The following is a 15,771-nucleotide window of genomic DNA, read 5'->3' on the forward strand; positions in this document are numbered from 1 at the left end:
GTACACGACTGGGTCTTTGGGGAGACAACTGAGCCGGCATATAGGGTGCATCGCCAAGCCATGGGAAGCAGAGGTTACACGGCACTCCTCCACGGAAGAGCCAAGAAGAGGTTGTTGCCACCCCACACCCAGGCGGTACTGCAGGCATGGAAGCCACCAATCAAAGTTTGGAATGGAATGATAAATTAACAGCGGAGACCCCACTTTGGGACAGTGACAGCCTGGGGGAGGTTAAAAAGTTATGCACCCACACACGATGGCACACAATAGGGATAGATGAACTGGGAGATGTCTCAAGAGGAGGCACACTGATAACGTTCAACGTGTTGCAATCCGAATACGAGCTAGCGCAGGGTGAGATCTTCTGATACCGACAGCTACAACACGCCCTGAAATGCCAGACGAAGAACAAATCCCAGACTACTCTCCCATGGAAGACCGGCTGTTTCTGGGCCCTATGCCCACCAAAGCAGTCTCCCTAATATACAGAAAGATAATGAACGACATGCCAGATAGTCTTGTTTCACTCAGAGAGGCCTGGATAGCAGATGTGAGCCCCCTGGACGATGTGGAGTGGAGTGAGGCACTGCAGAGCCCCAGGGAGATTGCCATATGAGCACGGTTCTGCCTGATACAGCTTTGGATATTGCATAGGTCCTACCTATCTAGGTCCAGGGCGCATAAGATGGGGCACAGTGATTCAGCCAAATGCTTCAGGAACTGTGGCAGCATGGGCACATTCTCTCGCTCACTCTGGACCTGTCCATTGATCCAAAAAGTTTGGGCAGAAATAACGGAGGTAATGAGGGAGGTGGCAGGCCTATCGGTTCAGCTCGAGGCCAGATGGCTGCTGCTGGGTATATCAGGGAGGAGAGGTGGCCCAGACCCTCACATACCTGGTTCAACATGGCAGCAGGGGTGGCGAAGCGCAACTTAGCTAGACTGGGAAGCGAGCAGGCCTCCCACTGTGGTACTGCAAAAATCGGAACCATGTAGGTGGCATGGTCCCACCATGCCAAGTTTGGTATCAGCGTACCGCAAATGAGCAACGCGGTATGTATGAGTGTTTTCATCATGTTCCACTGATGCATTCACCGTGTATACGATACTATCCATGGGTTCCATTTTACAGTAGTAGCCATTTTTGTGGTTGCCCTCACATAGGCTGCGCACTAAGGCCATGCCTAGGCTTAAAGGACACGTACACCTTCGGTGACTTCTCTCTGACCTGTGCAAGCCGACTCCGCTGCCCGAGGTCAATCCTGTCCGGCCGGTTCCTTTCTCGCGGCCTAATGTGATTTGCATCAGGGCTCGACCCATCATAAAGCCCCTGTTCGCACACGATCCCTGACTAAGCTGTTTTCACACCTGACTCTGTTTCCTACTTTATGGCTTGTTTTACGAGCAGGAGGTGCCCGTGTTTATTGGGGTCTGCTGATATCTGATGAGGGATCTGAGCCTTGCTGGGTAAATAATTGTGGGCTGGCTGAACTGAAATGTGGGATGGTCATCATGACTCTGCCTTTTCGTTTGTAATGAATACATATGAATGACCATATCGTAAAACGAGGAATGTGTGCCTGAAGCATGATATTTTGTATATAAGGAGAAGACTGGTTTTGTAACGGGAGCAGTCTCCTGAGAACATACACCGTGTTGTACTTCTCGGATATCTGTGATTGGTCTGCAGCCAATAAAGACGTTCTTTGAATTCACCTAGAAGACTCTGTGTTTCTGTGGGTCTGAAACAGGAAGAATCCGAAGTCTTAGGGTGTGTTCCCCTGCACCGCTGGGTTCTAAAAACCCGGTACTTCAGTTGGCGCTCAACTCGGGGCGATTTCAGTGGTACCGGTCCAAGCCAGAGGTTCGTGAGAAGCTTCGTGTGGAAATTCTGGAGGAAGGCCGCCACTTCATTGACCCCTGCATGTCGACGTGGTCCGAAAGTCTTTTCTGCGAGGTTCTCCACGTCCCGACGACTACTAAGGACTGCTGCCCTGATTAATCGCCCTGTTTTGGACCCTTGACGATTTGGTAGAGCGAAACAATTGAGAGAGTCTTCTGGTGACGTCATCGATACCTCAGTTAAGTATAAATGGAGCGTCTCCCAGTTTGTTTGGTATCCTTCGGGATTTTGGTATCCTTCGGGATCGCTTTGATTTGGGTCTTGCAAGTGCCAAAGCCAGAGGACTCGTGTATTCACAAGACTATCGTATTCGATAATCCTTTGAAGTTTGAAACTAGACTAGTGAGCAAAGATGCCTGGTTCTAGTATATTTGGAAATTTGTTTTGTTTTGGTTGTAAAAGGGACTCCCGATTGGAGGATTCGTGTCCGGTTCCTCCAATTGGAACTCCAACTTATGAGCTTTATGTGAAACATGGCGTGGGCCCCATTACGTATAATGAAGTATGGGTCCGATACACCAGAAAGGATGGTGTTTTAAAATGGCCCCAAAATGGTAGTTTCGACACAGAGATTCTAGATAATTTAGAAGTTAAATTGTTCAAGAAGAAAGCCCGGCCGGCAATGTTTGATTCCTTCCGCCTATGGCGAAAGGAAGCCAAACAAAAAGAAATTAAATTAGCAAAGAAACATAAAAGAGAGAGAGGTATGTCGATCATGCAAGCATCTTTGCAGTTTAAGGATAATGAAGAGGACCGAATGGATGAGCAGTTGCATAGGCAACGCAAACTAGTCATTGATAAAAGTTACCCAGTGTTGCCACCCCTTCAACAAGATAAGTCAAAAGAGAAATATTCCCTAATGTCCCATTTGTTAAGTTCGCCACCCCCTTATGTGCAAAATGCTACAGCGCCTCCACAGCCCGTCAATGTGCAGCCTCCAGCTAATGTGCAGCAAGCTTTCCCGCAGCCGCCAGCTCCTCCCCAGCCAGCTCCTGTCCCGGTAGCACAGCCTTCCCAAGGGCCGCCGATTTTGCTACCTACCACTTCTGCGCCCCTTTGCGACTTTTCCGAGCACATCAGCTGCCTCTCTTGGTGCCCTACCTACTGCTACCCCTGTATCTGTATCTGCACCCGTTTTTCTTGCCTCGACTTCTCCTTCTGCACGACAGCGAATAGCTAGTGCAGTCACTAGCCTTATATCACCCCTCTTCGGGTTGTCTACTACGACCCCTGGTCCACAGCGTAAGCAGTTACGTAGTCAAATACCTGGTCCTAGGGAGAAAAAAGAACTGGACCGCATGGCACGTAGATGGATTGTTTATCCTTCTAGATATGATGTAGAGTCTGTTGTTAATGTTTTTCATCAGTGGGAAGCGCCACAACAGCGGTACGTTTTTGAGAAAATGTGTGAAATTCTATGTGAGGAATTGGAAGATAATGATGTAGACTCCAGTCCGCAAGAGTTGTGTCAAGTGCGATTTGAATTTGGAAAAGGTACGATTGTGGGTTCTGATGTTGAGAAAGCAGTTGCGACACTGCTGTCTTTCAGGAATGGGGATTGTCAGCAATCGTTGTTTGGACAGGAATTCCCTGAAGGGAAACAAGTAAAAGCGCGACAATATCCGATGCGTGAGGTTCCTCCAGTTTGGAGACCTGGTGATGCGAATGCTAATCCACCTGTTCTGGCACATTTTCAGTGTGTTTGGGTACATGTTCCCTGGAAACGATCTGAAGTTTTAGCCCTTAAACAGACATTGCCTGACCCCCGTAAGAACCCTGCAGGATATTATAAGGAGTTATCACAGACTGCAGAATCGTGTGTCATGAACCTGGCAGACATATATATGTTGTTCGGAAATGTTGTTCCGCAGCCTTTATGGGGATTGATTCGCAATGCAGATCATGCTGCAGAACTAGGTGACACATGGGCTAATATCATTAATGTGGACAATGGACAGGTCGGTGGTGCCAAGCCTGATCCCGTGGTAGCAGAACTCCCTGGTAGAATAATTAATTATATGAAAACTTTAATGCCCGCGATACGTGTAAATTGGGATAAATTATCCGCGTGCAAACAGAAGAAAGATGAAACAGTGTCCGATTTCTTCACTAGGTTTGAAGAAACATTTGTCGACCACAGTGGTCAGGACATGAGTACAGAAGGTGGCCAACGGTTATTTGTCGATAAATTTGTGCATAATTTGCTTCCAGAGTTTTGTAAGAAATTAAAAGATTCGGAGAGTTCTTGGGTAGTTTCCTCTTCAGCACAAATACTGGCTACTGCACAGTATTATGAAAATAGGGATAAAGATGAGAAGGATAGAACAGATAAGAAAACGAAAGAGTTGAAAACGAAGGTTCTTTTACAGCAGGCTTATCCGCCACGTGCAGGTCAGAATAATTATAGGCAAACACAGGGTATCTATCAGCAACCCCAACAGTTTCAGAATAATCAGCAAATGTATGGGTATTATCAACCACGTGTCCCTATCGGTCCCAATCAATGTTCGTATTGCAAGGAGGAGGGTCACTTTAAAAATAATTGTCTCAGATTGTTACAACGCACGAATAATGCTTATGGCACAAGAGGTAGAGGTGGCCAGCAAGCCCCAAGAGGTAGAGGGCGTGGAAATGTTCCCCAGAACGCGCGTCCTCTTCTGCCTCAAAATACGATGAATAGTTTTGATCAGCAAGCCAATGCGACCGGCAAGACAGCGCAGTACTATAATAATGACTACTATGCAGAAGATGATAATACGGAAGGGGATGATTACTAGGACAGCCGTAGACAGAGAGAGGGAGTTGTTGCAGTGCCAGTGGACCAGAGCGGACCGTATGTTAAGGTGACTACAGCGGGTATAACAGAGCCCTTTCTGCTGGACACTGGTGCTGCAAAGAGTTCTATTATGCGCTCCAAACTCCCTGGCGCGCCTTTGTCTGGCGAAATAAATGTTTCCGTAGGTTTTTCTGGCGCCCCGGTTAGGAACCCGATCTCAAGTCCTATGGCCCTTTCTGTTGGACCTTGTGAGCTGAAAGCACCGCTCATCCTAACGACAGGATGTAATGAAAACTTGTTAGGATTAGACCTGTTGAAGAGATTACATGCGACATTATATTGTTCTCCCTCAGGAGTACAACTTACGCTGGGTAAGGAAGTAATTTCTCCCATGTATTTGTCAAAGAATGAATTGCCAGCCGAATTGACGTCTCTTCCTGATGCCCTTTGGGCCACTGGCCCTAACGATGTGGGCCTTTTGGAAATACCGCCTTACGTTGTCACTTTAAAAGCCAATGTTAAATTGCCCCGCATTCCCCAGTACAAGATCTCTAAGGAAGGTGAAAAAGCGTTGTTAGCAATTATCTATGATTTAATTGAGAAGGATGTCATTGAAGAGACAAGAGGTAACGTTTGCAATAGTCCGGTTCTGCCTGTTTTGAAACGTACTGACCCTTCGCAGCCACCTGTTTACAGATTTGTGATCGATCTTAGAGAGGTCAATAAGGTTGTTGTGCCACAGTTTCCAGTGGTCCCTGATATAACCGCCTTATTGACTATGATCCCAGCTTCCGCTGCTTGGTTCTCAGTAATTGATTTGAAGAATGCTTTCTTTAGTATCCCGATTGCAGAGGAGAGCAGAGATATTTTTGGCTTTTGTTTAGGAGGTCGAAGCTTCCGTTTTAAACGTGCTCCACAGGGCTACTGTGAAAGCCCATCAATATACAGTCAGGCTTTAAAAGCACAGCTTGATGCCCTTGTTTTACCTAAAGGTGCTACCCTTATCCAGTATGTTGACGATTTACTAATCGCCGCAGATACTGAGGAGATTTGTAAGCAAGCTACATCATCATTGTTGCGTCATTTGTCTACCTTCCATCACAAAGTGTCTCTCTCTAAGCTGCAATATTGTCGACAAGAGGTGACCTATTTAGGTCATCTCTTCTCGAAGGAGGGAAGGAAGCTGACCCCAGAAAGAATCCAAGCCATTGCACAATTAAGCATGCCAAAGACAAAGAGAGAAGTGCGTGCTTTCCTGGGCATCACTTCATATTGCAGGCACTGGATCCCGAGTTTTTCTTTATTGGCAAAACCATTGCTAGCATTAACATATAAAGATATACCAAATCCTGTCCCATGGTCTGAAGAGTGTCAGAAAAGTTTTGTGGAATTACGAGAGGCATTATGTTCAGCTCCTGTGTTGGGTACCCCCGACTATAGTAAGCCTTTTACCCTGTATGTTTATGAAAGAGACGGTTGTGCATTGTCAGTACTGACACAGCCTTTTGGAGAGAGACCGCGCCCATGCGCGTATTTTTCATCGACTTTGGACCCTGTAGCGAGGGCATTGCCAAGTTGTTTAAGACCTACAGCGCCAGCAGCAGCGTCTATTCGACAGTCTGCTGGACTAGTGATGAATAACACATTGATTGTAATGGTTCCTCATGTAGTGGACACATTGTTAAATAGGACCAAGACACAGCATTTAACTAATGCTCGATTGTCAAGTTACGAGTTGACGCTGCTAGCGAGTCATGTACACATAAAGAGGTGCAATACGTTGAATCCAGCCACATTACTGCCAATTTCAGCAGACACAGATGAGGTTGAACAGCATGATTGTCTGTTCAGAACAGAAGAAGAAACAAAAGGGAGAGTGGATCTTAAAGATACTCCTCTGGTTGAATGTGATGGTACCTTGTGGGTGGATGGTTCATGCTTCAAGCTTCCGAATGGTGATACGACTGCTGCGTATGCTGTCACGACTCTGCACACGATTGTTGAAACTGCACGCATACCACATAATTTGGCTCAAGCAGCAGAATTAATTGCACTCACAAGAGCATGCATGTTGTCGAAAGGAATGAAAGTGAACATATATACTGACAGTCAGTACGCGTTTGGTGTGGCCCATAGTTTTGGGCGTTTGTGGAAAGAACGTGGGTTCCTGACTTCGCATGGAGCTAAGATTCAGAATGGTGAGTTAGTGAATGATCTCCTTGAGTCGCTGACCTTGCCATTACAAGTTGCGATTGTGAAATGCAGCGCACACAAGAAGGTTACCGATGATGTTGGGCGTGGTAATGCATTTGCTGACGAGATCGCGAAAGAAACAGCAAAAGATGTGACAACCCGAATGTATGTTGCAGGTCCCGCAAGATGGGTTGGTGATGTTGGAATGTGTGAAGACACGATAGAGAGTGTGAAGTCCCTTCAAGCTGAAGCCACAGAAAAAGAATTAAGTGTGTGGAAAGAGAGTAAGGGTAAATTAGATGAAAACGGTTGTTGGATTGATTTGTCAGAACACCGGCGTTGGTTGTTACCTGATGCGTATGTGCTTCCAGTGGTTACGATGGCGCATGGAATGGCACATATCAGTGTGAAAGGGATTTGTAAGTTGTTGGCTCCAGTATGGCAGAATGCTGGAATCCCTAAATGTGCAGAGAATGTAGTCAAAAATTGCATGGTATGTCTGAAATACAATCCTGGTAGGGGGACCCCAACTCCACCTGGTCATTTTGCGCCTCCATCATATCCTTTTGAAGTTCTGCAACTAGACTTCATCCACATGGAAAGGTGCAACAATTTGAAATATGTACTGGTTGTTGTTTGTGCCTTTTCAAAATGGATAGAAGCATATCCCCTAAAAGACAATACTGCCTTATCCACAGCTAAAGCCCTAGTTAAATAATTTTTTCCTAGCTTTGGAATGCCAAGGATGGTATGGAGTGATAACGGGAGTGAATTTGTAGGCCGAGTGATGAAGAATGTGTGTGAGGGACTAGGCATTAAGCAAAAGTTTCACGCTGCAAATCACCCCCAATCAGCTGGATTAGTAGAGTGCTACAATGGCACCTTGAAGCTTAAATTGGTCAAAATTCCGGCGAGCTCCGGCCTTAAATGGCCTGACGCTCTGCCCTTAGCACTCCTGTCAACAAGAATGACTGTACATTCGCGAGTGGGACTTAGTCCCTATAAGATAGTGTTTGGCCGTCCGGCCAATGTATGGGGAGTGCCAAGGCCGACAAAGTTCAGTGAAATTGAATATCCAGTACTGCTTGATTACCTGCCTGCATTGACGGCTAAATTGCGTGTCTTACACCAACAGGTTCACGATACTCTGCCCCAGGCCTCTGAAGCTCCAGGACACCCTATTAATCCTGGAACGTGGGTCCTAGTTAAAAATTTTCAACGTGTGAAGAATGATGAGCCCCGTTGGATCGGCCCCTACCTAGTACTGCTATCAACAAGATCGGCAGTTCGATTGAAAGGGAAAAAGAATTGGATACACGGCATACACTGTAAAAGGATCCCTTTGCCCCTACCGTATGATCGGTGGGTCCAGGAGGGGATCGCTGACTCCGAGGCTGAGACTGTGCCTCGTTTTGTGCCATTTAGCGATGCACGTGTAAAGGGGACAAATACAGAGCGAGAAAGTGACGACATTCTGCAGGAAGCTATATCGCCATCAATTCGATTGGATACCACAGAGCCTGAACTCTTGTTTCAAGACCAGACAGTGTCTGGCAGAAATAGGTATATTTTGAGGCCAAGAACTATGGACAAATAAAAATTCCTTTTTTTCCTTTGATATTTTCAAAAGTGCAGCTCTCATCTGAGAAACTTTTTGACTTTTTGTTTTTCGAACCACCATCCGGGTTCAGCTGCAGGGTCGCGGTGCCAAGACTTTGGGGTACAAGCCGAAGACGTTAGGTCAACGGTTCTGGTTGGTCTAGGGCGTTCCCTGAACTGACAGGTGTACTCCTTAGCAGAAGATACTCATCCGCCGCGAGCAGCACGATTAGAGGATGGAGTTTTTCAGGATGAAGAAGCCCACCGAGGAAATTAATTTCAAGAGCAAAATATGTAAAATAATGAATAACAAATGTTTTGTAGTATTATGTCTGTTTGTACTCTCTAGCACAATGATGGTTTCTGTAGGTTGCGTATTATTATCTTTCCAAGTGTCACTTGCACCCACTGTACAGCCCACACCTCTTCCTACTGTTTCCCAACACTCTTTCCACCCCCTGCCAGAACACGAACAAGCTAGACGTGCTGAATTTGTAAACAATTTGTTCATTCAACTCCTGCACCAGCACCAACTAGTTATGAATACAATGAACTGCTGGGTGTGTGGTTTGATGCCGCACACCATTAATAAGGGCATCCCATATCTAGTACTGCCATTCAGCTATAATGGTTCATCATGGGCATTCCAGACCATGTTTCTTTTTGCGCTTGAAACCTACTCCCAGCGACCACCGCGTTCCATTAGACCTAACTCGAATAATAAAGCCTTGATGAAAGGAGTTGCAGATATGAGTAGAGATATCGATGCATATACATCTATTCCCAAGGACGAGTTGCGAGCTTATGTAGGTTGGAACGCGACTGGGTATAGCATCACTTTGGGTGAAAAATAGCGCAAAAGTTCATCTCCGATTTGGGTCGTACCCCACATAGGTGGGTTCTGTCTACAAGGTAATGGTCAGAATCCAAGAGCTCAACTAGGGAAGAGTAACTGTACTGAAACATACACTTTTCCATCACAGTTTTCCCCTGCGTTTTTGGCTGCAAAGGGTACATACTTTGTCTGCAATGATCGAGCATATACATGGTTGCCCCCTGATTTCTCGGGCACATGCTATGTTGCGAATTTGCTACCGCCAACATTTACTGCCGCCTCTGATTGTCACAAGACAAGAGTTGTGAGAGGCGTTGTTAGTAAGGAAGATACTGCCGGTCAGGAAGCGGGAGACTTTTTTTCCTGGGTTTCCTGCCGTTTTGGGGACCAATGGTCAATAGCCGGAACCTGAGACAACTGACCCGTGTAGTTGAATCCACTGTTAATGTGACGGCTGGTGCCCTTGGTAACTTGACAGCTGAGCTTCAAGCGGATCGCCTCATGACGTTACAGAACCGTATGGTTCTAGACGTCATACTTGCAGACCGTGGTGGGGTATGCAAGGTCATCCAATCAAGCTGTTGTATTTTCATACCGGATAACGCTCAGACAGTCTACCAGGCCATTTCCAAACTGCATAAGATTTCCGAATCCATTCACGTAGACAAAGGAGATTGGTCACTGATGGGGTGGTTCTGGGGACTGATATCAGCTTGGGGATGGAAGATTCTAATAGTCATTGGAATGATCTTAGCCATTCTTTTCCTGTTCTGTTTATGTATACAGTGTGCTCCTGTAATGTGTAGCCTCTGTGTTACATCATGTGTAAGGAAACCTATATCGAAAGACGAGCTAAGCAATTAGGATGATGCTACAGCAACATCTCCATGACTTCATGAATGTAGACTTGGACTCAGATTAGTATAGTTCTTGCCTATGTAAGGGCAAAAGGAGGGTCTGTGGTACTGTAAAAATCGGAACCATGTAGGTGGCATGGTCCCACCATGCCAAGTTTGGTATCAGCGAACCGCAAATGAGCAACGCGGTATGTATGAGTGTTTTCATCATGTTCCACTGATGCATTCACCGTGTATACGATACTATCCATGGGTTCCATTTTACAGTAGTAGCCCTTTTTGTGGTTGCCCTCACATAGGCTGCGCACTAAGGCCATGCCTAGGCTTAAAGGACACGTACACCTTCGGTGACTTCTCTCTGACCTGTGCAAGCCGACTCCGCTGCCCGAGGTCAATCCTGTCCGGCCGGTTCCTTTCTCGCAGCCTAATGTGATTTGCATCAGGGCTCGACCCATCATAAAGCCCCTGTTCGCACACGATCCCTGACTAAGCTGTTTTCACACCTGACTCTGTTTCCTACTTTATTGCTTGTTTTACGAGCAGGAGGTGCCCGTGTTTATTGGGGTCTGCTGATATCTGATGAGGGATCTGAGCCTTGCTGGGTAAATAATTGTGGGCTGGCTGAACTGAAATGTGGGATGGTCATCATGACTCTGCCTTTTCGTTTGTAATGAATACATATGAATGACCATATCGTAAAACGAGGAATGTGTGCCTGAAGCATGATATTTTGTATATAAGGAGAAGACTGGTTTTGTAACGGGAGCAGTCTCCTGAGAACATACATCGTGTTGTACTTCTCGGATATCTGTGATTGGTCTGCAGCCAATAAAGACGTTCTTTGAATTCACCTAGAAGACTCTGTGTTTCTGTGGGTCTGAAACAGGAAGAATCCGAAGTCTTAGGGTGTGTTCCCCTGCACCGCTGGTTTCTAAAAACCCAGTACTTCACCACGGCCCGAGATTGGAAGTAGGACCTTGACTAGTGCCAACTAGTGGACGCGCAGCATACCGGTCCCAGGGTTGCCACACAAATTCAAAAGGATCTAGGGACCATGGATGCAATACAGGGGAAACGACGGACTAGCAGGGGAGGTGGATGGGGAGGGTATTAGGTCACTAAGGTGCTCTGATAGCGGGCCCTCAGCCTGCCATACTACGTAGGAAGTCACCCTAGGAGACTAAGACTGGGTCACAAATTGATATTTGTCATTGTACAGGCCCCCAACGAGCAGCCCATAAAGAGTATATTTCGTTGCTTATGAGTGACCTGTGGTTCTCAACTAACTGCTTAATAAAAAGAATAAAATATATATATCATACAGAATAGTCTGTTGAACCTCTTTCTGCTTCACTATCTACTATTCTTCTCTTTACTCTTACCCGTGCCCAAGGGCTTGCACATATGTTTTCACCTACGCCCTTTGCCATGCCACAGTGGGACCTTCATTTGGTCCCTACATTTCTTATGTGTTCTCCCTTCGAGCCTTTACATAATTGTCCCCTCCGGCTGCTTACCATCAAGACAACCTTTCTGGTGGCGATAATATCTGCCCGAAGGGTGAGTGAATTGCAGGCATTTTCATGCATGCCTGACTTTTGCAGATAAGGCGGTACTTCACACCAGGGCTTCAGTCTTACCTTAACCGGTGACCCCATTCCATCTAGGCCAAACAGCCATGCTGCCCACCTTTGCTCCCCCGCATTCCTCTAAGGAAGAGGAGCGCCTCCACCGTCTAGACTCAAAAAGAGCTGATCCTTCTACCTTGACCGCACAAAAGAGTTCCAGATGGACAACCAAATCTTTGTCCCTTACGTGGGAGCTAATAAGCTTGGGCAGGGCAATAACGGACCATTTCTCGATGGGTCATTCTCTGCATTAAAATCTGCTACTCCCTGGCTAAGGAGCAGCCCCCTGAGGGCTTACGAACTCATTCTACCATGGGGGAAGGCTGAGACCACAGCATTGGCTCAGGGTGTCCCAGTCCTGGACATCTGACAGGCAGCAACGTGGGCGTATCTGCACATGTTTGCCAAGCATTACCGCCTGGACAGTCAGGTCCGTAGGGATGGGCATTTCGTCTGTTCGGTCCTGCAGGACTTTTTAGTATAGAAAATCGGTCTTCAGGCCACCGCTAGGATGGTATGAATTGGGTAGCTAAGGACTCTGCAGCTAGAAGTCTCTATCAGATGAACAAGTTACTTATCTTCGGTAACACATTATCTGGTAGAGACAATATCCAGCCTCAGATTCCTTACAGACCAACCCTTGCCTTTCCACTCTGCAGATTCATATGATAAGGCTAGGGTTGCTCTCTTTTCAGGGCCCTAGTTGTGACACACACACAAGTCAGTTTACTGTATAGCTCTGCCCTTGTGGCGTGGAAAAGTACTGACGTTCGCACACCTGATTGGCGCCTATATCAGTGACCGTGATGTCATAACCGAAGCTAACGACGCCAACGACATCACACGGAGCTGAACGGAGCCGAACGGAGCCACCCGACGGCACGCAGAGGTACTGCTCACGCAAATGTTTTCAGATCCAGCCTGACGCCTTCGGAGTTCAAAGGTAAGGAACTTGCAGCTGGGTATTGTCTCTTCCAGATAATGCATTACAAGATAAGTAACTTTTTAATCAGTGACTTCAGACACCAAAGATGGAGGGTGCAAGTGCAATCATTGATTCAGTAGAAAGAATGCATTTACATTACTAATGCAAATGAGGTCACGGTTAAATGTAGGGACAAAGATAACTCAAATTATAGGCTCTTAATGGTCCTCAGAGGGGCCAAACAGGGAAGACACATCAGGAAGACGTTATGCCCTCAATCTTCCTGACCCTTACCAGGATAGCATGGGAGATGATGTTAAATATGTGTTTGGTCCCTAAGAGTATAGGCCTAACAGGGAGGTTCTGATATAACCCACCTGGGTGCCAATAGGTATTCAAATAATAGATAAACTTAGATCAGAGGGGAGTGTTAACAGAGAGAATAAGGGTGCTGGAATGCAGTCATTCCACAAGTTCCAAAGAATATTTCAACCCTTCAAATATGAAATCCTAAACATTACACATACGTTACAACATTTCACAACCCAGATCACATTCAAACCAGCCACAAAGAAGCCAAGGACACTGACTCCCCATTCATTAACAAGTGGCCCCATCACAGGCCAATATGCTGCCATTGAAATATGTCCTAAACCTGTACCACCAACGGGCAGAGGTCTGAAGCAGCAGCTGAGTCACTAGACTGCAACTGTGCCCACGCACGATCAGCCTGTATAAAGACAGATTACTGAAACAATGAAATGTAGGGCACATGGATGGATTGAGTTAATATTCAGAGCACATTCAGCAACGAATAATCGTGGTCAATTATATTGACAGATTTGTACCTGACAATCATTGCAGCAAATGCAACAATTCAATGTGAAGCAGCCCAATTGACTGTGTGTGAAACATGAGTTATAAAACTGATCTTGAATAAAACTGCAGCAAAATGAAAGTAGGCAGTTGACTTTGATTAAGAACTCATCATCAGGCTTCACTTCAGAAGGGATGTCTACAGGAGGGCTACATTTGTATTAACCAGAAAGCTATTCTGTAGAGAAAATAAAGGAAAAGAGCCCTAAGGCACACAAAGGGTACACAGAATTGGAAGGTCCAAATTTGTCTATTCTAGGGATTCAGTGGCAGCGCAAGACTGGAGGGTCCCTGTTGGGAAGCTAAAAGCTATAGAGAAGACAATCTGAATATATTTAAATTAATATTCTGATCATAATGCTTCAGTAATCAAACATTATTCTTTGTAAGTCAACATTTATTTTCACATAGTTCTGACATTTTGTACAATAAGTAGTACAAATAATTCCTTCGTGCAGGTGAAAGCATCACTGGAGGAAGAAGAGATTTTGGACCTCACGCACAAGACCATTTTGTGGTTGCAAACCCTACGATTTGTAAAATCACAGGGTTTGTAATTGCAGTTTTTAAAAAATTTACAACCCCCTTTTGAGATTTGGAAAAGCCTACCAGAAGCAAAAAAGTGGTTTTGAAACTCATTCAGAAGAGGGTGTTTGAAAGAGGAGCCCTATTCTAATTATAATTTGCAAAAAGAAATAGCACTGTTTGTGAACACAATTGTAGCGCCTTTAAAAACTATATCTTTGTATTGAATTTTTAACTATATTTTAACACATGTAAATCAGTACACAATGGGAGGGGTGGGGGTGAGACGCTAATTGCAGAAATGCACTGACCTTCCTTTTATTGAACAGATTCGGGAAATGACTGAATATCTAGGATATGGGAGTGGCATTGAACATGAAATGGAAATGTTATTACATGCTTCATCATAAACCCCAATAAAAATCAGTACACAAAGAATAAAAAGAACACATTTCCCATATCTCATCAGGACATCATATTGGACAGGGAGGTTTCCGACATTAAATTATTAAGCAGAGTCCAAACCTAATTTGAAATGTAGATATTGGCCTGGTAAAGTCCATGTGGTCTATTGCCACCATCTCAACCCCACTCTTGAAGTACACATGCAGGTTGATCTCCTGCGTTCCACCCAACACTCCCATACTTTGAAAGGGCATCGCCTAGCTTCTTTTATGACTTTTTATGCCCAATATTTATATATATATATATATATGTGTCCATTCCTGCTTGCACAATCTTTATTTTGTTTCTCGGGGAACATCAGGTCTGCAATTTATCTTTTTGTTAATGAGTCTGGCTCTTGGCAGATACACCTCATTAGGGATTCCCAGTGTTACAAATAGAGGTAATGGGGGAATGCCACTTTCTAGGCTTGTCTCAATTTTAATATGTCTCTCCAATATGCCTGTATTTTAGTACAGGTCTAGATCCTGTGTATGAACGTGCCTTCTTCTGTAGTGCATTTAAGGAGGCGAGTCCCATTTTATACAACCTAGTAGGGTTGAAATATATCTTGTGGAGGACTTCCAGCTGGAACAGGCTCAGCCTTGCCAATAGGACACTTCTTTGGATGCATTAACACTGTCTACCAATCTATGCTTTCCCATTGCCTCTAAGTCTCCGCCCATTAACGTGAATGGTAGAGTGCTCCATGTAGTCACAACGCAATTGTAGTCTCAAAGCATTGAAAAGTTACTTTCTCCTCAAAGGTAAGCTGTCCTCATTGGACCACTTCCACTTTGGGAATGTTGTAGAGTGGCTACTTCTTGCTTCTGCTACTGTTTTCTTTTCGGGAAACTTTTTTTTAAGCAGCAGCTGTTCCTTTAAGGATTACAGGCTGCTTTAAAAAAAAGAATCCTACTTGGCAATGCGAACAGATGGATGGTCAGCTGCTGTTCCTTACAGGCCATCATACTCGTGTTCATAGGTAATCACGGGGGTCACACGTAGCAACTTGCCTAATTAATATTCATTTGACAGGCTGTTCTTTGTCTGGTCATTTTGTGATATAATTTTGTGTTCATAATTCGCATCACAAAAAGAGAGGCAGGTCGCAAAAAGTCACTGCACAGTTTGCACCCAGTATTTGCGATTTTAGCTTGTAAATAAAGGTGTGTGCAGCTGAGAAGTCAATTGTCTCAATTATGTACTA

The 15,771-nt window shown here is 45.3% G+C and overlaps 1 long non-coding RNA gene across 10 annotated transcripts in view; it reads right to left on the reverse strand.

Moving 5' to 3' along the window:
• LOC146802350 (uncharacterized) overlaps window positions 1–15,771 on the reverse strand; it is a 546,156-nt gene that overhangs the window by 332,240 nt on the left and 198,145 nt on the right. The gene's annotated exons all lie outside the window — the stretch shown is intronic.

The sequence above is a fragment of the Triturus cristatus genome, chromosome 8 (genome assembly GCF_964204655.1).
Source record: "Triturus cristatus chromosome 8, aTriCri1.1, whole genome shotgun sequence".
In the NCBI taxonomy this organism is placed as follows: domain Eukaryota; kingdom Metazoa; phylum Chordata; class Amphibia; order Caudata; family Salamandridae; genus Triturus; species Triturus cristatus.